Source organism: Vanellus vanellus (genome assembly GCF_965231255.1).
Source record: "Vanellus vanellus genome assembly, chromosome: 3".
NCBI lineage: Eukaryota > Metazoa > Chordata > Aves > Charadriiformes > Charadriidae > Vanellus > Vanellus vanellus.
In genome coordinates this window covers 101,336,719-101,351,454 of record NC_138907.1, presented here as the reverse complement: position 1 = coordinate 101,351,454, position 14,736 = coordinate 101,336,719, and the positions used below count along the sequence as shown (strand labels likewise).

At 38.7% G+C, this 14,736-nt stretch overlaps 1 protein-coding gene across 1 annotated transcript in view; it reads right to left on the bottom strand.

Moving 5' to 3' along the window:
- DST (dystonin) overlaps window positions 1–14,736 on the bottom strand; it is a 313,178-nt gene that overhangs the window by 173,863 nt on the left and 124,579 nt on the right. The window lies entirely within an intron of this gene.

Here is a 14,736-nt window from a genome sequence, read left to right as displayed (position 1 = left end):
GTCCTCATAAGACTTCTGCTCCAGACCCCTCACCAGTTTCGTTGCCCTTCTCTGGACACACTCCAACACCTCAATGTCTTTCTTGAAGTGAGGGGCCCAAAACTGAACACCGTACTTGAGGTGGGGCCTCACCAGTGCCGAGTACAAGGGGACGATCACTTCCCTAGTCCTGCTCACCACACTATTCCTGACACAGGCCAGGATGCTGTTGGCCTTCTTGGCCACCTGGGCACTCTGCTGGCTCATGTTCAGCTGGCTGTCAACCAACATCCCCAGGTCCTTTTCTGCCAGGCAGCTTTCCAGCCACTCCTCCCCAGGCCTGTAGCACTGCTTGGGGTTGTTGTAGCCCAAGTGCAGGACCCGACACTTGGCCTTGCTGAAGCTCATACCATTGGCCTCAGCCCATCAATCCAGCCTCCAGTTGTTTGCTAGAGATCCAGTTCTCCAAATGATCTCAAAGCCTGTGAATTACAAGTTACACAAGAAAAAGGAGACAGAAGTAATTCTCTGCACAACCCAAGTATCTCAGAATGAGCCTTAATTGGCACTAAATACACTATTTCTTGTTTGTAACTGGGAGAACCAGTTCACCTCTGCTGCTGCAAGTGTTTTTTCTCTGCAAAGAGTACACAAAATCCATACACCAAAAAGCCTCAAGCTCTTTGCTTGCACTGATTTCAGTGATGCAGTTTTAAGTCCAGAGAGCAGAGCAGATCAGAGAACACCTTCCAGGAGATCAGCGGTGGTGCTGGATTTCTGTGGCTTGTTTTTTTACAGTGCAAACAGAAGAAGAGCAACGCTGGTATAGATAGTAAGGAGTCTTCCCTCTGATTCCATTTTATCCCAAATGTATTGAAGCAAGTCTAAACTTGACACAATGTACTTAACTGCACAAAAATATATAATAGGCTAGAGATGTATGATGTATAATGAAATGTATTCCAATGGCAGCTAGAAAAGTCTGAAGAACACAAAGAAATAAGAGAAAAAAGAATACATGAATATGGAAAGATTTTTAAATGCTATTTTCCACCTAAGCTAAGTAGTTATGTGTTGTGTTTGAAAAGGCCTGCTAACAGCACATTGAGGGAAGTATAGTTATACGAATGGAATTTGAACTTGCATGTGATCACAAGAAGTCAACTCCCCTGACGTTACAGTTGGACTTTGTAAGTTTCAATCTGGCCATAAATTCAAGTGCTCTTATTCAGCTCTTGCAAGGCTTTATGGAGCTGCGAGTCCAGCTTTGGTCAACACCCTTCAAAAAATATTGGTTCAGTTGAAGCAGATCGAAAGAGAAAAACAAGAATGACAAAGATCTAAAAATACATGACTTGTTAGGATTGAAAAATTTGGTTTATTTATTCTAAGGTAGGGAAAACTGGGGGGAGATCTGACAACAGTCTTCAAATATGTAGAATGCTGCTGCAAAAAAAGGTAATAAATCAACTCTTCTGGGAATGGGAAAAGAACTAATGAGTTTAAAATAAGCATACATGTTTTCAGTTAAAACCACGTTTTTATACAGAAGACAGATAAGCACTACAGTAATTACTCAGGAAGCATGTGAAACCACCAATAAGGCAGACACAGAAGAACAAGTATCAGTCACAAATAGTTTTCATTAAGTTATCTTGCCTCCAGGTACAGAGATGACCTAGATGACCTGTCCAGAATCCTTCTGACCCTAGTTTTGTAGTTCCATCAATGATTATAGATCTTTATTCACCAGCATCTAAGGTGTATTGCGCCTGCTTCTTTTGAGTATTACAAGGAAGCAAACAATACTACACCAATAAAGCAAGACTCTTGACTTCTGCACCTTTGCCCTGTCGATCACATTCCAGGAGATGAAGTGGCATCTCTCCCTCTCTTGACTTTACTACTTGAATAGATAATACAAGATCATATGATGGTGGACATAGTTGGAAGGTGTCCTGTTATCTTACATTTGTAATAATAACTGAAAAAATAAACAGTTGACTACTTAGCCAGAACTATTCCACTGAACATGCTGATTACAAATAATCTACATTTTTTTTATTTAAAAGCAAGTGTATTGCCTTCAGCCTGACTCAAATACATGTGGTTTGTTTTCTTGCAGAGTATTAGTAGTATTGCAGATGAGATAAGAAATCCACTGTATCAGACCCTATGTAGATGCATGGCGAGAAAACAGCTGAGAAACTTGCAGCGAAGTCAGTACTGGAGCCGAGTACTGGAAGTAGATGAATGATCCTATTTATATATTAGACTTTTTTTTTTTAGAAAACGTTTACATCCATAAATCAGAATAGAAAATACCACATATCAGACTAGAAGAATAATGATAATGATTGATAACATGATACACCTATATCATTGGTTTTAACACAAGCTCATAACCACCAAAACCTGGTGGCAACATCAGCTGGTAGCAATCTTTTGCTGATACTGAATGAAAACCATGGCTTGTTTCAGCCCAGGAGACAATATCCCCGTGTAGTGAAACCAAAACTACGGCCTTGATTTTCTACTCTACCTCCATTTGTGCTAAAACATCACTGAGAAGGGGTCTGCTGCTCACAACTTCTTGACCTTAATGCAAACTGCCATCTGCTCTAGGACAGCCCTGAGTTAGAACAATATCAGAGCATATCTTGCTTGAGGAAATAATCTTCCTGTAATAGGAACAAGGGCTGAACAAATTAGGCTCCAGCAGACAGTAAAAATACTTTTATCTGAAAGCTATTAGTGAGAAGTCAGGACCAAGCTTCAGAACACCCTGCTTACCTGAATTTTGCAAATAGGAAAACAGAGGAAATGAGGTAGCACAGATTTGAATACAAAATCATACACACATAGGAAGACATGCCACAGAAAGAAACTCATACGATATATTCCAGTAGTGGGGAGTATGCTGTTTCAGAAGGTAAAATGTCATATCTCTGTGACAGCACAGATTAGCCAGCTGTACCAATGAGTTTCCTCTGGTGTTTCTCCGTTTGAAAAGCCAACACACTTTCAAGTATCAGCCACATCTGAGGCACCGTGTAAACTGAGTACGCTACAGTGTGGGTAAGCTTACAAGGTGAGTGGAGGCTACTGATCTCTGTAATTACAGCAAAGAATATGGTAAAACCTGAGATGGGTAACTGCAAACCTTGTGTGTTAACTCAGGCTGACAACAGGAATTTTGTGGATTTGTATAAATAACAGCTTTACTGTTTTATACTAAAATACAAAATATTCAAATACTTGCTTAGTTCTCAAATGCAATCAAAAGGAAAGTTGTCATGACTTTGTAAAATAAGCTAGAGTCTGAAATCTAGTCTTCTCCTTGGATTTGTTTTTAGATCAAAGCTAGGTGCTCTTAAAATTACATATACTCAGAATTTTGGGTGAAGAAAGGGAACTGAACTGAAAACCAGACATTTCAGCAGCCCAGGCATTTAGCTTGATCTGTCAATAGATTTCATTTCCATATAATTACGCAGTGTTTTATCGATATGACCAGCACAAGTCTCAGTATTGATGTAGGTGTTCAGCAAAAGCCTCATTTTTTCCCCCTTCCCCCTGTGGTAACAAGGGGTATATGCCTGGTTTCAACAATAACTGCAGCAATATTAGAAGCTGTATTACTCTGCTTATACAGGAAAAAAGCAGCCATGCTTGGCTGAACGGACAAGGCCTCCTACTCTTTTGCTCAGTAATGACGTTTTGTTCAAATCAAAGAACATCCCTAAGCTGTTCCTGAATTCCAGCTAAGATTAAGAGGGCAAAGATCTCCGTCTGTATTAGAAGGCTATTTGTATTACTGTGTACTGTCTGTTGTAATTGGGCGTGTTATCTGTACTTAAAAACTAAGCTTGGAAAAAGTATAATTTGATTCCTCTTACAAAAGTAAATTATATAAACAACAGAAGTGTAGTTACTCTTTGCTGGAAAGAGTACATTTTGCAAATGTCCATTCCCTCCATTCACTCAACTCAAAGCTCAGATGTCCCTGTTGAGCGAGGGAAAGCAGTTTTGGATCACATTGTAGTATCAGTGTTTGACCCACACCTACAGATTTGAGTCATGCTGAAGATAAATGGGGCAGAACTGGTAACATGGATTGAATTCGTAAACATGAATACCAACAGACAAAAAATTGCTTTCCTTCAGACACTCTGCAACTAAGCTCGTATTTTGGTTGCTTTTATTATAAAAGGAAAATAATCCTACCCTCAGAGAAAGATGGAATTTCAATAATTAATATGAATAGGTCATCTAGACAGCTTGGGAGGAAAGACCTTTTAAAAGAAGTGCAGAGCATTATTAACACGATTTATGTTCACTTTCTCTATTTCAAGCTGCCTACATATTTATCTTTCTTCAGTTCCTATTGGTCATAACTAAAAAGAATTACAAATATTCCTTTCCTTGATACAAGACCCAAAGGAATTACAAGACCGTCAAGAGTTGATAAGAAAATTTACTGCAGATATTGAATGTGACCTTAAACAACTGTAAAACTCACTCCACCTGCTAGAACCATTTTATCATGAAAATCCTTTTCCTAAATTAGGAAACAAATCAAACTACAGACAGCAAAATAACCCAAGGATACATCAACACCCCTGAAGTATAGAGGTACTACTTAGCCTGTGAAAAAGATTAATTAATATGTTCTGTCTTATGACTACCTATAGTATCACAGCATGAGTAAAAGGCTTATACACAGCAAAGTGAATGTATTTTTCTAACAGTAAAAATATTGTTCCAATATTTATTCTGAGCTAACTTTCAAAGATAATGCACCGTGCCAAAATATTTACCTTGCTTCTGTTTGGTGGAATGCTAAATGATGCCTTTTCTTTTGGCAATTGGGAAAGCACAGCATCAGAAGAATGAAACTTCTTTTGTTCAAGGAGCCGATCACTTTTGCTTTCAGAAAGAAAATGATGCAAATTTTCAGATTTATTGCTTTCTGGGACATCTTCAACGATTCTGCAAGAAGTTATGTTTAACACAGTTTCTTCAGGTCGTCTGCCTAAAATGTGGATAGCAGAGTCCAAGCTGGCTGCTTTTCCATAACAAAGACCACTAGATTTCTTCAGGAATGCTAATTCTCTCCTATTGCTACCCTCCGAGTATTTCCTCTTCCATGTACAGCGTTTCTCTGAACTCCTCTTGTCTTGTTCCTTTAACCACGTCTCTGTTTCATCAGACTTGGTGAGCCTCTGATTGACACCATGAAAACTGTCCCCACAAAGAAAATCACTCTTTGTTTCACCCTGTAAAACTTTTGCTTTAACAAGATCAGACGAAGGGTCTGTACTCACGGGCAGAGCATCACCAGCCACTGTCACTCTCCGGGGGAAGGAATCAGCCAATCCCTCATCCTTGGAACATTTCTCGGTGTTTTCTGAAATCCCCACTTCATTCCGTCTTTTTTCTGCATTTCCTTTAACATGTACTGACTCTGGTCCCTTGTCAGTTGATTTCTTTCTCCTTTTTCTTCTGAAATATTTTCTTCCAGGGGAATGTTTAGCTGGACTTAAGGGAGCTTTGGCAGGATCTAAACACTGTTCCTCCTTTGCAGCCCTCACACATCCACAGACATTCCCCATTTGGCTTTCGGTAACTCACAGTCGCACAGTCTCATTCATTCCAGTATATTTACATACACTTAAATCCTCCTCAGAAAGTTAAGAACTGCTGTTTGCCCTGTAATTTCTTCCAGACTTCATGTCCATCCTCCTCAGTACGTAGCCATTTTGCTTATGAGAAACGCACACGCAATAAACGTAGTGGCACGGTGCCCAGGCAGGGCCTGTGTCTGATTAGACACTGTGGCTTATTTCTGGCCACCAATCCTCTTAAATAAACATCACTGCTTCAGCGTTGGGCTGTAATGCTGATGGCCTTTCACAGAGATGACATAGCATTTATGAGCAATAGAAATTTCTCGCATGCATTTTAACTTCCCGTTTCATTTAGTAACTCGAGCAAGATAAAGTAGAAAAATATGCAGCAACCTTTGAAACTATTAGCTGCACTCCAAATCCAAAAGCAAGCAGCGCAGCAAATAGCAAGGATTTAGTTAGCAGATTTGGTTTGCACTTCATATGTTTTTATTACGTATCCAATGACCACAGAAGGGAAGATTAAAGTGAAGGATCAGAGATTGCTCTGACAGCTTGTTGGGGGTCAAATTTTTATTTGTGTGTGGAGTTTTGATAGCAGCTGATGTGATTTTTTCACTGATTTGTCAGCTATAAATAACCTGCTGCTTCACTACTATCACACAAGCATAACAGCTTGCTCAGGGCAGTGGTGCTGCGTACCGGGGGCTGGAACTCTGCAGCAGATTTAAACCTTCTGGCAGATAAAGGTGAAACAAATCATAAGAGCGAGTCTGTCTAGAAAACTGTCCACAAAGTTACTGTTTATAAAAATGGAGCTTCATCCCCCTCTCGTGCTCCTGTTCTGTAGGCATCTCTGTGTAGCTCTGAATATAACAGCCAAGAAGCATCTAACTACATATGAAAACTAGGCAGAAATGTAAACTATTAAAATGCAAGCAAGTCTAATCACCAACATACTTGGTTTGAAAAAATATCCGTGTTTTGAAGCTTCAGCTTCATTTCTGTCACCAATATAAAAAAAAACTATCAGCAGAGGTAGATGTGCATGGTTTCTCATGCTGAGAAAGAACTACCAAGTGACTTGCCAACCATTATCAGGTGTTACCATTGACTTTCCCTTGTTTATTTGAAAAGGAATTGCAATAATGAAACCCAGAGACTTTATCCCCAGGCACCAGTTCCACTGAAGTATTCTATGACGTTTTACTGCTGGGACCTAGAATGAATAATACAGCAAAGAAGCAGGATCAGCCTCCAAAGAATTTCCAACAATACAGATGCTCATTGCTGACCAGTCTCAGGGCACTGGGGTAAAATTTGACAGTGATGCTTAGAAAATGTTATACCATAACACTAAGGGACTGGAAGGCTGGTACAGAATACCCCGTACTGCTGACAGACAGGCAACTACCTACAGGCACAATGCTAACATGTTTCTTTTCCAAGTAGATGTTTATGCCGTGACCACACTCTTTCATGGCCTCAATTTGTATTTGCATTTGTAGTATGCTTAACACACAGGTGCAGTTGCGACATTTGCCCCCTTTAGTCACAGTAAAAAGCTGTATTCTAGTCAGCTTATAAGAGCGACTTTTAGTCAAGGCCCAGAGGATTCACTGATTTAAAACACATCCACATTGGACTTAGTAGGGTCCTGACTTGCCCCTCCTTTAACTAACAGAAAAGCACATTAAAAAAAAAATAATACCACAGTCTTTGTAAATGACATCGCTGTGTTTGTACAAACAAATGGCTTTTAAAATATACCTCTTTCTCCTCTCTCATCAGAAAAAAAGATTCAGGACTTTGCAGTGCAATGGACCAAGACTGATTTAATTTCACACAGATACAGCTTCTGGTTTAATAATAACATGTCTAATAATAATAATACACGGTAAAACATAGTATAATAATATTGAAGTATTACATTATGTACTCATAAAAAAGATGACTTATGACTATTCTGATAAAGCAGAAATTACATAAAAAGTTAAAGACAAGAGTCCAGCATTTGAATGAAAAATTGCAAGCTATCAAGCTATATTAAATGTCTAATCAAAAACACATTAAAGTAAATATAGCCTAACACAAGTACACTGCCAATGTTGTTCTTCATCCACAAATTTCACAGGAGTTAAGAATTTGCTTAAAAATACTGCAAATTTAAATTTTCCACTGCAAGCACATATTTAAATTAAGACACATGGGCACTGAGGTTTCTGAACAATGATTATATTAGACTATCTGAGTTCTAATGGAGTGTGATTTAGTATATACTTTCTTTAAACTGTTTACCTGTTTAACAATCAGTATGATATCATGTTCTTCCAAAGAGAAAACATCCCTAAAGCATTCTCTGTTATTTCAAAACTCCTGTTAGAATTGGTGTCACTCTGACTGTCATAAAAATGTAAAATCAAATCTAATTCAAGATAGGTCAGAAGATACACATATTGTTATTTTACACTGACAATCTCTGTTTTGTAATGTAATCAGTAATTTAGAAAGTCTCTGATTTAGCATATCCTCTTTCATATATACCTTAAATTTGATATTTTTTTTTCTTAAGACTAGGCAATTCACTTTTTCAGAAAATCAGGTGCTTCCAAAGTGGAATTAAAAAATTGAGGCAGCAAAAGATACAAGAATCAGTTCTGAAACACTGGTTACAAGCTCAGTGCTCCCAATAATCCTGTCTTACTGCTGCATATTCCAGGTCAATTTAGTTAAATGCACAGGGTGTATCTGCAGCTACTCCTAGAATTTAATCATTTCTAAATATTAGCTAGGAATATTTGTATTCCAAATATATCTCTACAGATTATTAGTAGTATTTGTGTCTTTCTATCTTCCTAGAAATAGGTAACAAATATGTATTTTTGATACCTAATAACCAGTTTAGCAATACCTACCATCTGTTCCTGAGTGAGAAGGCTACCACCTCTCAATTAACAATTCTTTTTGCGGTTCCTTGTTTTTCCATGAACGAAAAAGTAGTCACTTTAACTTTATATGTCACTTATGTTCTTGAACCAAAGAAAGGGTCAAAGACAAAAGAATTGCCAAATTGCATTTAGATCAGTTGTGGGGTTTTTTTATATAAAAAACCCCCTACGCAAAATAATATTCCAGGTTAATGGAAGATGATAAATGAAAGTGCGAGTAACTAAAGACAAAATGACCAGTTTCAGCTAACTGAAATTCTATAAAGTTATTACTTTGCTCTCAGCACAGAAAGAGATGGAGATTAAACTGGAGACACAGAAAAGGGAAATTGAAATTTCTTCTAAAACCTGTCTGCTAGAGCAAAGAAATATGATATTCTAAAGCATCAAAAGAGATTACCACTGAAGCCAATGAGAACCACCACAATATAACAAAGACCTGACCACACCAGGGGCTTTGTCTGAGACGTTTGACTAGACCCGAATTGAAGCTCAGCACTGGCTAAAGCCAAAGATCCAGATGATCAAACCTGTTAAAAATACTATCACGGATTGTTGTGTTTCTTTTCTTTTTTTCATGAAAAACCCAAAGATACAAATTTATACCCACCAGTGCTGGGAAGTTTTAAGGGGAGATTAGCAAAAGACTTTCTGGCACATAAACACTTAAGAAGTATAACATGAATGAAGGATTAGACCAACACTTGTCTGCAATTTGATCTGTCTTAGAGGCTGCTTAATCACAAACAAGAGGTTAACATTAAGACATGGCAAACAAAAGATTAACATCAAGACATGAAATAGCTTATGCAGATTTGTACATGTTTGCATTTAACCCTAGATTTCTGTAACTTATCAAGCACGCCTGTGACTGTGAAATGCCTTATGCTGTTGACAGGTGTATTCACATTTGTTGAGTAACTGTGTATTTGTTAGTCTGCAAAACGCTGAGACCATTCATCCTTTATACACTGCTAATTTATGCATTATCATTGGTCATATAGTTAGCAAATGTAGTACATGAAAGGTTATTCCACTTTGCCAATCAAACTATGCCTGGTACCTTTTATCCTAGAATAACATGATCAAAAGTCTGCTAGGAATACATTTCAGGCAGTTTTGGTCTAGGATCCCTTCCCCCTCTTTTTTTTTTTTTTTTTTGTTGTTGTTTATGCAACACAGCAAAAGCAATGGAGCATTTAGCATAAATGGGACATGTCATTTCACAGTACTGAAACAGCATACCAGATAACCAGGAAGCATTTTGTTACATAGCCCAAGGGTCACATGCAGAATGACAGAGCCATAAACATAAGCCAAAGAGAAAGTGAAAATTAAAGCAGCACAAGACAGAGAACAAGGCAAAAAATAAAGGCTTGCAGTACACAATATAACAAAGGTTATATTTGGAGGTGTTCGAGCTGTCCTGGCAATCACTACTCAAAATCTGAAAGAGCTGTTCAGCTTTTAGGTACCACTAAGGTACCAAAAGTCACAACCCTGAACAGAAGAGGTTTTACATCCAGTGAGATGGCTTACAAAAAGAGGAATTTATTCCTTGTTTATGGTTTTATGAGATTAAGGATGAAGATAATCAAACAGATGAGCTAACTGCTTGTATATCTTATCCTGCTACAGATATCCCATTATTTGTAGAGATAAAGTTTAAATATGATTCTGCAATGAACCTTAATGCCTCTCATTCTTGCTGTGATTCAGGTGAGCCCCAGAAATTCCAAGAACTCCACACACATTTTCTTAACTGAGAGTTAGCAATTTATTTTTCAGATTGCTGAAGAATTCAGGAAGAGATAACTAGGAGCTCAGCTGAGGAATAAAATACAGGAAGAGTATACCCTATCGTGCTGAAGGACAGGTCTGCTGCACTGGGTAATGACTGGGAACTGCAGCTCCCAGGTGGAATACAGTTTACCCTACAACCACTTAATAGTCAGAGATTAGACAAATGGGTGCATAGTTCCATCTTTAAATCTTTGAGAACATCAGACTTTGAACCCTTTTAGCTGTTTTAAAGTAGAGGCAGATTAAACTTGAATCCTTGGGCTCCAAGACCCACAGCTCCAGCAAGACCCAGAGGCAAGCTGCAGAGCCAGCTGCCGCCAGCCAAGTGCTCCCAGCAGAAATGGGCGCCAGCAGAACAGTGAGTGGAGGCCAGACCCAGCGCTCTCGACTCCCCACTGCCACCTCAGGAAAGAGAGGAGGAAAGCAGGCAGCATCTCTCTTGTATGGTGACCTCATCACGGATTTAACAGCAGAGCAGCTGAAGCAGAAGAAGGTGCACGGGTCCCACAACACCCCATTACTCTTCTGCTTTCTGCATGTCATTTACTGGAATGGACTACCACAGCTGAGCTGTCTCCTCCTCTGGCCACCCCGTATGAAGGCCACAGCCTTCATGACCAACGCAAGAGTGATTCAAAATTACTACCTGCACTGCAGGCTCTGAACACCTAATTGTGGTAAAGGGTACTAGGAACTTGAGAAATGGCTGGGTAGCTGTCTTTTATCTCAGCTGAGTCATCTACAAACAAATCCACCCTTCTTACCTTTTTTGCCCAACACAAGTAAAAGTTTAACTGCTGATCTGCAGGATGAAATGAACTGTCTATAACCGCTTTGGGGCAGACTGATAAAGAATGAATTTTGCTTGAAGGCTTATGGGGAGTCAGCAGGAATAAAGAAAGAGTATTTACTGGCTGATGAGAGAAATGTGAAGGGGTTACACATGCTGTAAGGAGGTCTGAGAGAAACCAGCTGTCTGGCCAGAGGCAGCTGGACGGTACTGTAACAGCTGGGCAAAAAAGTTACTGACCAGAGCCTCAAAAAGCAGCATCCTGCAGAGGCCTGACAGCAGGGAGCTGGGCAGAGTGGAAGGAAAAGTGTTTCACAGCAGTTCCTGAGCTGCAAAATAATGACAAAACTGAAATGGAAAAAGTCTACTGAATCATCACTTAGAAGCTTCAGACATTTTTTTGATGTCTGAGCTCACAAAAGCCTAATTTTGGATGCTTGAAAGTTTAAAGTTTCAGATTTTGCTTTGTTTCAGTGTACTTTTTTCAACCACTTGCAAATTATTCTAAATATTTAACATTTGTTAAATTAAAGAACGTTTGCAGAGGTTTGAAAATAAATGATCCCCAATCTTACTAAAATTGTGGTTACTTACTGAGGCCAAATTCTGCTTTCATTCTGCTCATCTCCAATGTCATTGAAAATGTTTTGGGTGTTGAAGGAGGAGTCAATTCAAGTATTAATTTGGATATTTATACATACAGCTTATAATTATACAAAATACTGTAATCTGATTTAGTATGTTCTACAGGTGCTAGGAAAATAACTTACAGTAGTTATTGCATTATGAAACTGAATTTAAAAAAAAGCCACATATTATTAAAAGCACGTGAAATGCATACATTGAAAGCTTGCCTAAATACTAATAACACACATGTCTCAGGGATTTTCAATACCCACAGGAAAAATTATTTTCTAACATACTCAACTCAATAAACCACTGGATTTCCCATTTCATCTTTTCTATATCTTATATGTAATTACTTGGGACACAGAAGAATGTCCAATTTCTGGACTTGTGCAGCTGCAAAATCAGTGGTATAACTCAGAACACCAGTTTTATTTATCTACTTATGGGTACCAAGTTACAAAGCCATAACCACCTCTAGACATAACTCAGATGCAAGAGAAACATAATCCTCAAATGCGTATCATCTTTTGGTTTTGTTCATCATGTCTTTCCTCTAAATCATTCCTAAATTCATTCCAATACTCAGAAAGTTTTTCTGCTTTGAGGAAATATTATCCTCCAGATAAGTGCCATGACTCAGAGAAACAAGAAGCCACAAACAACAGCCAAAAAAAATCCCTGGCACCTTGACTACTTGCCAGGTTGCAGTGAGATTAGAATACTTAAATACTTAAATGATGGAGCAGAGGCAGTAACAGCACACAGCAAACAGCTCCTTAGACTCACTGAGAAAATAACTACTTCTGCAAATGCTAAGAAAATTTAAGGGGCAGTTCAGATTTAGACATCTCAATGTAGGTGTCTACAAATACATGTTTACATGCTGGCTAGGTCTCAAAGAGCCCATTTTATCCAACGAAGGCAAGATTTACGTTTCCTAAACATGAGCTTCTAGAGCTCTCTGAGACATCCTGCTATATCCCAACTGGCCTCCAGCTGCAGGTCTAGAAGAGCATGGGTGTCTCATAGATCTGGTGTCTCATCAGAGAATTCCACATGCATGTCCTGGATACCCTAGCACACCTCAGATGTCACTCAAATGCCACCTGTCTTTAGGAAACTGAATTAAAAGCCCTGCAGATCTAGCTAGTGTAATCAACAGATCTTGAACAGCAATGTTTCACACCCTGAAGTAGAGACCTAAGAAGAAAGTCAATTGACCATCTAGAACAACTGAAACACTTCAAACTATCTGAGATATCTACATGGGGACAGCAGATACACCACAGGACCTAAGGAAACTTGCTTCCCACTACATATCCTACTGGATATGATATGTCATCTCAGATCACACTAAGCATCTATGCTGGACAACTGAGTAACTCAGTAGGTACTCTAGGCACCTACTGCAAGTGATCTGAATTGCTCCACCACCCTCACCCGCTGTATTGACTAGTCTTCCAGTCCTCAAATCTGTTGCTAAACATGTTTTAGCACCATTTAAGATGTAGTTTATCCTGCCTGATCTGTCTCTTCCCAGATGATAGTGGGTTTCCCACAAGACCAACATCATGTTTCTCATACTCACATGGGTGTCTCATAAATCTCCAACAACACAGATGTTTGTGTTGAGTCAAAGGGAGTGAGCCTCTAGTAGCTGGTTAGTTGACTCACACTCTAGGCTATACTAGCTGTATAGACTAAACCTCTATCACTCAGATTATCGGATTATAGGGACAATTTAGACACAATGCAAATGAACACAGCTCCCCATAAGCACCTGGATTTAGGTGTCTTAACTTCAAATTGAATCTCACCATAACTTTCCCAATATCTATAGAATTACTCTGTGTATAAACATCATGATTGTCATGAAGTTTCACCCCTTTGTGCAGATTCTGCTGTTAAACTTTTCTGTTCAGTTTCCCCTCATTCGAAATCTAAGTGAAGCCAAAAACATCATGAGGTGTAAGCATCCACATTCTTCTGAACTTCTTTATACATTATGAACCCAAATCAGCCATATATGGGTGTCTATGACACCAAATTACCATATACTTCAAAAGAAGTGGTGTACAGGCAAATGCCAGGATAGCACAGATTAGCACAGAGGGTGTCTCTTCCATCACCTTACAAATCCCCTCTGCATTTAGTGTAGGTAATGCACCCATTAGCAAAAAGACAAAATATTTTTAAAAAATCTTGTTTTTCAGTTATTTCATATTTACTAATGAGGTTTAATATTTAGTCCAAGAAGGACTATTTGTTCTTAAATTATTTTAATACCGATCTTTTTAAGATCTTTTTGAAAAAAAATACAAGCTCACAGATCTGCAAGACCTGAATTGTATTGGTAGAGATTTAGTTGGTAGTTACTGGGGGTCAGGACAGAGAGAAGCATGTTTCAGCTACAATTTAAAAGCTTCTACTTATTTCATATGGAGCTGGCTACCTTACAGGGGAAAAATCCTTGTCACACCAGCTCACCTGAATTAGTTACTTTATATAAATGTTTCTTCTTCTCATCATTTCTTATAGCTATAACCAGTAACACTAACTTTCCTCACTTTTTATAAGCACCCAAAATTGTGTCAGAAGCCCTGTGCTTCAGCTAGTGAGAAAAAACTAACAATTTAATCTTGCAAAAACCTGTTCATCAGGTTCAGAAAGATAAAACATAGATCAAGTAAAGGCTAATTTCCACTAACAGCTTCTGTAAGTAAATTTTTAATAATCTTTATGTCTTAAAATACAGCAACGTTCAATCACTGCCTATTCTGTGTGTCATGCTTAAATACATTTCAGCCCAGCCTTCTTTCTCTGTATAACCATGAGGGAGCAAAGACTGACACAACGGGGGGAGCTCAGGGAACTTCAGGTCCTTAGTAGCAGTGGGCAGTGACTTCTTCTTTATCATGTGCACTGGCCTAGCCTAAGCCATGCACCCTGTTTAGAC